Source organism: Echinops telfairi, unplaced genomic scaffold (assembly GCF_000313985.2).
Source record: "Echinops telfairi isolate 266 unplaced genomic scaffold, ASM31398v2 ScPeMD7_10;HRSCAF=50, whole genome shotgun sequence".
Lineage (NCBI taxonomy): Eukaryota > Metazoa > Chordata > Mammalia > Afrosoricida > Tenrecidae > Echinops > Echinops telfairi.
The window spans coordinates 10,152,617-10,160,612 of record NW_022103907.1 but is presented as its reverse complement, the minus strand read 5'-3'; the positions used below and the strand labels follow the sequence as shown (position 1 = coordinate 10,160,612).

At 43.7% G+C, this 7,996-nt stretch overlaps 1 protein-coding gene across 1 annotated transcript in view; it reads right to left on the bottom strand.

The window, feature by feature from the left end:
* VIT (vitrin) overlaps positions 1-2,674 on the bottom strand; it is a 147,609-nt gene extending 144,935 nt beyond the window's left edge. The window contains exon 1 of the mRNA XM_045287027.1: positions 2,510-2,674. The gene's annotated coding sequence lies outside the window, so the exon portion shown is untranslated. The remainder of the gene's footprint in view (positions 1-2,509) is intronic.
* Between the last annotated feature and the right edge of the window lie 5,322 nt (positions 2,675-7,996).

The window sequence follows — 7,996 nt, the reverse complement described above, 5'->3', positions numbered from 1 at the left end:
TAAGGTTCTTTTGTAAAAATATTTAAATACATAGCTTTGAAGGGAAAAAAATTCTGGTTTGGGGGGGGTACTTCCTCATATAAATTTATTCACAGAATATATACACACCTACATGTATGTATGCACACATGTTTATATATTACATATTCAGAGAAATACACATGTATACATATATTTATTTAAAAAATGAAAAACAGATACCATTTTCCACTGAGTCACCCTTGACTCGGGGTTTTTACTGCTCCCAGGGTTTTTAATGACTGAGTTGTAAGGAGCAGTTCACCAGGCCTTTCTTCCGAGACGTCTATGGGTGGATGACCTCCAACCTTTCTTCGAGCTCCGTGTATCAGCCGCTCTCAATTTGAGAATGGCAAATATTTAAATAGTACATCCATCTTGTAAATAGCCTAATTATGCTACACTATATTTTTTGTGCAGATTAAAATCGTTTCATTAGTTAAGCACACACACTTAAAATACATCACAGGCTCTGGGACCCGTGCTTCAGTGTCTTTGTTTTGTAATCGACACTGGCTCAAAACATGGAATGGAACTGGCCACATGCGTGTCGGTTCCTTGGACATTGGAACCAAAGGATGCGAGAGGCACATGGGGATTGTTCTGTCCAAGGTTTCATTTCATTCACCAGGAAAGAGACCCAGAGATGTCCAGTGACCTCTCAGGGCCACCTCGCTAGAATGTCCTACCACTATCCCTATGCCCTGCACCCAGGGCTCTGGTCCCTGGTTCATGCCTCCTCAAGAGAGCAGAGAGGGGAAGTTGTATGTGGGCACACACGAGGGGCCTGTCCTGCAGGCAATGACGTCCCACTGCAATCTTTTTTTTTTCACTTAAGGGGAACAACACCCCCCCCAAAAAAAACAAACAAAGAAATGAAAAAGACAGCATTTCTGTAGAACATCTCATCGTTCAAAACCCTTTTGGAACTGAGTTATAATATTGAACTCCTGACCCCCCTGGGAAGGCGGCCTGGCAGTCGTGGCTGTCTGCTCTGCAGGTGGGGACACCAAAGCCATTCTCACACACCTTTCCAAGGGAACAGAGCCCTCCGCAGCAGAGCCTCCAGGGGTCGCTCGCTGCGCCAGCACTGAGCTTCCCCCGCACACAGTGTGTCTCCTGGGAATCCAGACAGCAAGAGCGTGTTTGTCCTCCTGAGGTTGTTCAGAAACCAGCCTGCCTATGAGCTCTGAAAGAAACGATTCTTCATGCGACGAGAAAGTTCATTAGTCCTTCTAATTTGTTTTCAGAAAGGAAATGCTATTTCAGGATAGACATGAACCGCGGGCATTTTCTGCCAGGGCTGCCAGCCCCGCGAGCGCTTAATGATGCCCGGTCTGGGAAACGGGCATCTGGCGATTACAAAGGCAGCCCTGGTCCTCTCAGCCTTCTTTGTCTGACGCCCTTCTTTCTACCAGGGAGGGTCTTTTCATTCGAGAAGCAAAAGGCAGCCACGTCCAGCTTTCCTACCAGCACAGCCCACTCGAAGCTACCGCACAGCAGAGGGAACACACCCAGGCAATCTCCGTGGGAGCCTGCCCTGCTGCAGGCAGTTTTCATCTTTCGAGAGCCCGGGGGTGGGGGTGGGGAGGCGGGAACAACCACCCGAACTTCCACATTTATGGCAACCCAGCATCAGGGCAAAGTGCTATTTTCTTAAGTGCTCACAGCTTTGAATCACCACCAAGGCCAGGAAATGTCTGGTTTATTTTCCCAATAAACCCAAAGAAAACCTTAAATCCTCCTCTCCCTTTGGAGCTGCCAGAGGTGCCACGGGCGGTGGGAGCAAAGGCTAGCGTCTAATTCAGTCTGACCCTCTCGGGTTAGCCTGGGCTTGCGGCATGCTTCTCATGTTTAGACTGGTTTGACACAAATCATGCTGAAAAGAGGTTTCTTTTCTTGTCTCCCAGTGCACAGTTGAACTATGGTGGCAGGCTGGACAATGCCAGCCCCCTCCTCTGACTTAGCGGTCAAAGAAGCATTCAGCCTAAGCAAACACGTCCTGGGCAACTAAGGCCCAGCCACATTCCACAGAGATGATCAGAGATCCATGCTAATCACTTCTCGCTTAATTTAGCACCAATCTACTCATTTATGTTATTGCTACTTGAATATTGTTGCAAGCAATTCTTATATTGCTACCATCTTCTATATAAGAAGCGAGAATTTTTTTTAAAGGCAAGATATTAGAAAGACTTAAAAATACTTCATAGTTCTATACAGATGTCTTATTTTCAGCTTTCTACTTTATTTAGCCATAATAAAGTTGGTCTAAAAGCAGTAAAAATTCTTGCTTATCATTGTAAGAGAAATCGTTACCAGTTACTTCTACTCCCATCCAAATCCCCTTAAGACTGAAATGCTCACAAGACTACTTACTTGGTCAAGGTATGTATGGAAGTTTCTTAGTGACAAACAAATTGTGATGTTTTAAAAATAATGCCTGGAAAGCAAACAACGTTCATAACTCAGCGATTTTTTTCAGACATACCTTGTTTGGAGAAAGCAGCTATTTTGTTCAAAATCTTTCCACCACACAGAATGGAGACCTAATTTGCCGTAGGTTTTTCTGCATCACAAATTCCATCCAAGTTATTCCAAGGAGGAAACAAGAGATCCAAGCACCTTTTCTCTTCTTTTCAGAGGAGCTAATCAAACATTCCCATGCACCGCACCGCCCCACTCTAGAAAACACATTTTACAACACACACACACACACACACACACACACACACACACTCACGCCTTCCCACACTGGTTTTAGGAATGAATTAGGCGGTCCTTTTTTTTTTTCAAATGTCCACTCCCACTTGCTGTTTTCGGGGCAAGGATTTCTAAATATTCTTTTTCAGCCCAAAGCACACATTTTCCGGTAAACAAATTCTACAATTAGAAATTCTGAAAAGTAGAAGCGAGCGCCTCTGTGAAATGGAAAATTCAAATAATGCTCTGAAAAATACTGTGTCTTCTCTCGTTCTTTTTCTTTCTCCAATGCTAGTGCCCCGCTGGAGTTCACTGCAGAGGAAGGGGGACTGGCAAAAGGCTACCAAGCTGATGCTATGACATGCTCGCTCTGGGAGTGAAAACACTTCACTGTCACATGTGCTAGTGCGATTCTGTTCCCTTCTGTTTTGCTCCTGTCTTCTCTGCACTTGGGCAAACTCGGTGACATGGCAGGAACAGGACACAAGATCAAAACAGTGGGCAGCAAGGCCTGACCGTGTTTCAAAACAAGGAAACAACTAATGATGGATTGTCCAGAGTGATATTGGCCGATTTTAGTTAGTTCTTTATGTACTAGTGTCACCAATGAAATGGAAGGAATTCATGATAAAAATGCTCATAAATAGTTCACAGCCTTTGAAAACACAAGCCTGGGGCTCTTGCTGAGTTCACCCTGGGAGAGCCCCTCTCCCCTGGCTGCGAGCTCAGGGATGTCCCCGCCTGCTGGGGAGCGTGTGCTCAACGCGCCCAGTGCTTAAGGCCAGAGCCGGCATTCAAACCTACAACTGTGGGAAGCCAAAGCCCAAGCACTGTCTTAGGACTCAGAGTCTCTTTCTTCACACTGGTGTATTTTGCGTCCTTTCACTGAGCTCCAGACAAAAGGAAGCGTACGTGTGTTGAAAGGCACCGGACTCGATGCTCAGAGAGAAATGCAAATAAGGTATCACGTACAAAGCAATGAGAGATGGTTTTATTCTCATCGGATGGGCAGGTGTGCGGCGATCCAACAGGCTTAGATCCATGAACAAATATAGTGATTCTGAAGACCCATCGGGGCATACTTAGTCAATGACATATGGGGCCCAGGAGCCACCAGTCCCATTCAGGGATATATCCCTTTCACGCCCCGGGGACTCAGGGCATTAGGTATGGGAGTTGCACGCTGTGAAATAACACTGGGCAGCAGTTGGGAGCCAAGGACGCAGAGTGAGGTATGGAGCATCCATCCTTAGGCCAGGCCACCTGAGTTTGACTATTAGTTCTAGTATATGGCATTTGGCAAATAGCCCAGTTTCTTTGGTTCTTAAGTTCTTTCCCCCCCCCTCCCCCCAACTGTAAAAGGAGGGAAATAATAAAACCAATATTCCAGAGTTGTCAGCAAGTTTAAAGAAATAAATAATAGTAAAATTCTTGGAATCTTGCACATATGTTCAAACCAACCAAACCCCCACCACCCTTGAGCAGATTCTGATGGAAAGGGATCCCAAAGTTCCTATAATGTTGCAAATCTTTACAGGAGCAGAAACTTCTCTTGTGGAGGGGCCGATGGGTTTGGATTGGCGACTGTGCAGTTAGCAGCCCAGTGTGTAACCTACAATGTCCCCAGGACTCCTTTGGCTCATTATAGAAAATGCTACATAAGGGTTTGGCAAATCAATTAAAGGTACCTAGAGCTGTACAGCAGCACCCATTTGTTAGCTCATATTTCTCTATGGCAGAACTCCAGGCATGATGCGTACCGTTCTCTGGTCTCTGTCTGACAAAGCTGACACCCAAGTGGTGTTGGGCTGGACTCTATTTGGAAGTTGCAGGGAAGAATCTGGTTTCACACGCACGTAGGTTATTGGCAGAGGCCAGTTCCTTATGGTTGTAGGACTGAAGTCCCCATTTCCTTGCTGGTTCCCAGCTAGAGGCTGCTCTTCACCCCTAGAGGTTGCCCACATTCTCCACTACATGACCCCCCTCTACCATCAAGTCAGCAGTAGCATGTTGATCTTTCTTAGGCTGGAAATATTATGCTAATTTCCTGTTCTGTACTAAGCCAAGAACAGCCCTGCTTTTAAAGGGCGTGTGTGGTTAGGTTAAGCCCACAGGGGAATCACCCTATCTTAATGTCAACTGGTTAGTAACCATAGCTCCATCTGAAAAATCACTTCTGCTGTAAAACAAACATAACCTAATCATGCTCCAGAGGTGAAGATCACAGGGCCACCTGAGAATTCTGCCTACCACAACTGTTAATCTTAAAAAACATTATTCTAAGGAAAAAGTAAAACACAATGCAATACTAGTAATGAATGTTAAAGAATATGTATATATACCCTTAAAGAAATAAGATACAAATAAGCGTAGATGTATGCTCTTCCACGTTTATAGCAACACAGTTCACAATAGCAAGAAACTGGAAGCAGCCTAAATTCCCAGCAGTGTTAGAATGGATAAAGAAACTATGGTACATACACACAACGGAATACTAAGCAGCCCTGAAAAAAGAGATGAAACATGAAACACCGCATGACACGGAAGCTGAGTGAAGTGAGTTGATCACAAAAGGACAAATATTGTATGAGTTCATTACTGTCAGGAGAAATACCAATTGAACAAATGTTAGGGACCAAATCGCAGACCAAGGGGTAGAATATCTGCCCACTGGTCATGAACCACACATCACCCCTCTTATGTGCACTTCATAGTAATCACCTTGAAAGAGGAGACCTCTCATCGACTGGGGTCACTCCCTCAAGAAGGGGGAAGAGGGTGATGACCATCCCCTTGTTGCTATCCAACACTGAGACTAGACGGCGACAAATCAACAGGCCCTGCACAGCAATGAGAGGAGAGCCTTACTGGAAAACCAAGTTCAGACCAGCAGAGGGGGGCATCTACATTCAAGAGGAGGCACTTATATATGTGTTGGTGGGGAGGAGAGGTAAATGGGGTGGGGGTAGGGGGAGCAACCTCACATCGGAAAGGGATGTTAAACAATAATTGTAGGGAACCCAAGGGGAGAATAAAATCAGTTCTATGTTATTGGGTAGACACTAAATAAGGCATCCCCCCAGGGCCACAGCAGAAAGACTCAGTGTGGAAGCCCGACTGAATGAACTGAGCCCTACCTCAAAGCTACCTGTACCCTTGGATTTAGGACTGAAACTCATTGATGGGAGAGGAACCACAGGATGGCTACCCCAAGACTGTGGAAATGGCAGTTGTTGGACCTTAGATGGGACCCTTGGCATAGTGGGCGTCCAATGAAAGGAAGCCCAGAACCACCGTTATTTAGTACCTCAATGCTTCCCTTGCGTTAACATGACCGATGTTAATCTGAAAGGCAAGGATCTGCCTCATAAGCAATGTTACAGTAAATTTTCTCCTGGCACCAACCCCCATGCTCAATGTAAACAGAGCTCAATAATTAGGAAATCAATCTTCACAAAGCAACAATTCTTGGATTGAAGCTCACAGTAGGACTATACTTGCATAAACTCATATCAACAGTACCTTAAATTCATCGCCATTGGATTCATTATTGATGTTATCAATGTAATTGTTTTATACACCATGGGGATGGGTGACAATGATTTTCTTTTCTGTTTGTTTTTTGGTGGGGGGCGTTGTTGTTATTCTTGTTGAGTTTTGTTTTTTTGTCATAATGTCAGAGTAAACCAGGGTTGTTTGTAACCTGTGGACAAGCAGATGGATTCTGGGCTCCCACTTAATTCTAGTCCCAATCCAAGAGCAGTTCATTCTTATGACATGGCCCTGCTTGATACACTCCTTCATGAAGAGATCACTGAAGAGAAGGGTGCTTCTGCAAAGTGTGGTGAAGAAAGCAGCTGGTGCCCGGCTATCAATTGGAGTAGTATCTGGGGTCTTAAAGGCTTGTTTTCAAACAAGCAGCCATCTGAGTGAGGTGTCAGCTACGTCCGTATGGAAGAGGCACACCAGCTTGTGTGATCTCAAGACGACAATAACAAAGTCCAAATATGACGAAGGAAAGGTATCAGACCTTAAACTGTGAACAGCCAATTTTTAGAAGACTGTGGAGGACAGTGGGATCCCAAAATCCATCAGCAGAGTATCTCGTCAGATTAAGCCTCTGGCAGATTCCCTCTGGCCACAGGCAAGGGACTCAAACACCTTTACTATTAGACAGAGACGATTATAAACTTGATTATGGTGGATGGAACGCCAGTATTACATGATACTTAGCCAGTTGACCTCCTTCTTGATCCAACCTGAATTTTCTCTAGGCTTAAATATTTCTCGCTTGTCCATGACAGAAATTTCTTCTCTTTTTTAATATTCTTGATGGTCATTTCTTTCTTACTCTTTATTTTTATTTTGTATCCTTTTATTATTCTTTTCCTCTTTCTGTTTCATTTTGTTTTTGTTTTTTATCGTTTCTGTTTGGTTTCCCAGTTTATGAAGCACAGGAGTGGATGCATAGAGACAATAACTGAGCAGTGGTTTACTGGGGAAGGGATGGACAGGGCGAGGGGGATGGGGGAACAAACAATGAATGCAGGAGGTGGGAGGGAGCACTAGAACTAACTGTGATGATGTATGTACATTTTTAAAAGTGACAACAATGGAAGAGTCTCACATGGGAATTTTATATTAAGAAAACTATGATTTAAAAAATGAAGAAAGAAAATAAAGCAAAGTTGACGAATGATTACTGTGGGTGAGATGGGAAGAATTTTGCTTAGGGGTCATTGCATTTATGTCAATGGCTCTAAAATAATTTGGCAAAGGATATCAATGATGGTTGCACAACAGAGTATAATCAATGGCACCGAATTACACATGCAGAAGGTGTTGAGTTAGAGAGAGTTTTATTGTGTATTGATTTCCCAGTTTTAAAAAAATTATACTGATAATGAGTACAAGAAGTAAATGCTCTAAAATTGATTGTGGTAATGATTATACACTTTTCTTGATATAATTGAACTATTGAGTTGTATGATACGTGGGAGAAGTGGCAATGGCATTGTAATTAAATAAATAAATATCACTAGTAATAATAATATGCATAGAAAGCAATAACATATATTTTTACAAGAACAATTATAAGTAGACATACATTCTTCAAACTCTATAAGGTTGAGTGAGTGCAGTATATTGATGACAGGACCAGGTCTGACTCCCGCAGTCAAGTTCAGAGGGTAGTCTCTTTTTTTAAATCATTTTATTGGGGGCTCGTACAACTCTTATCTCAATCCACACATCCATCCATTGTGTCAAGCACATT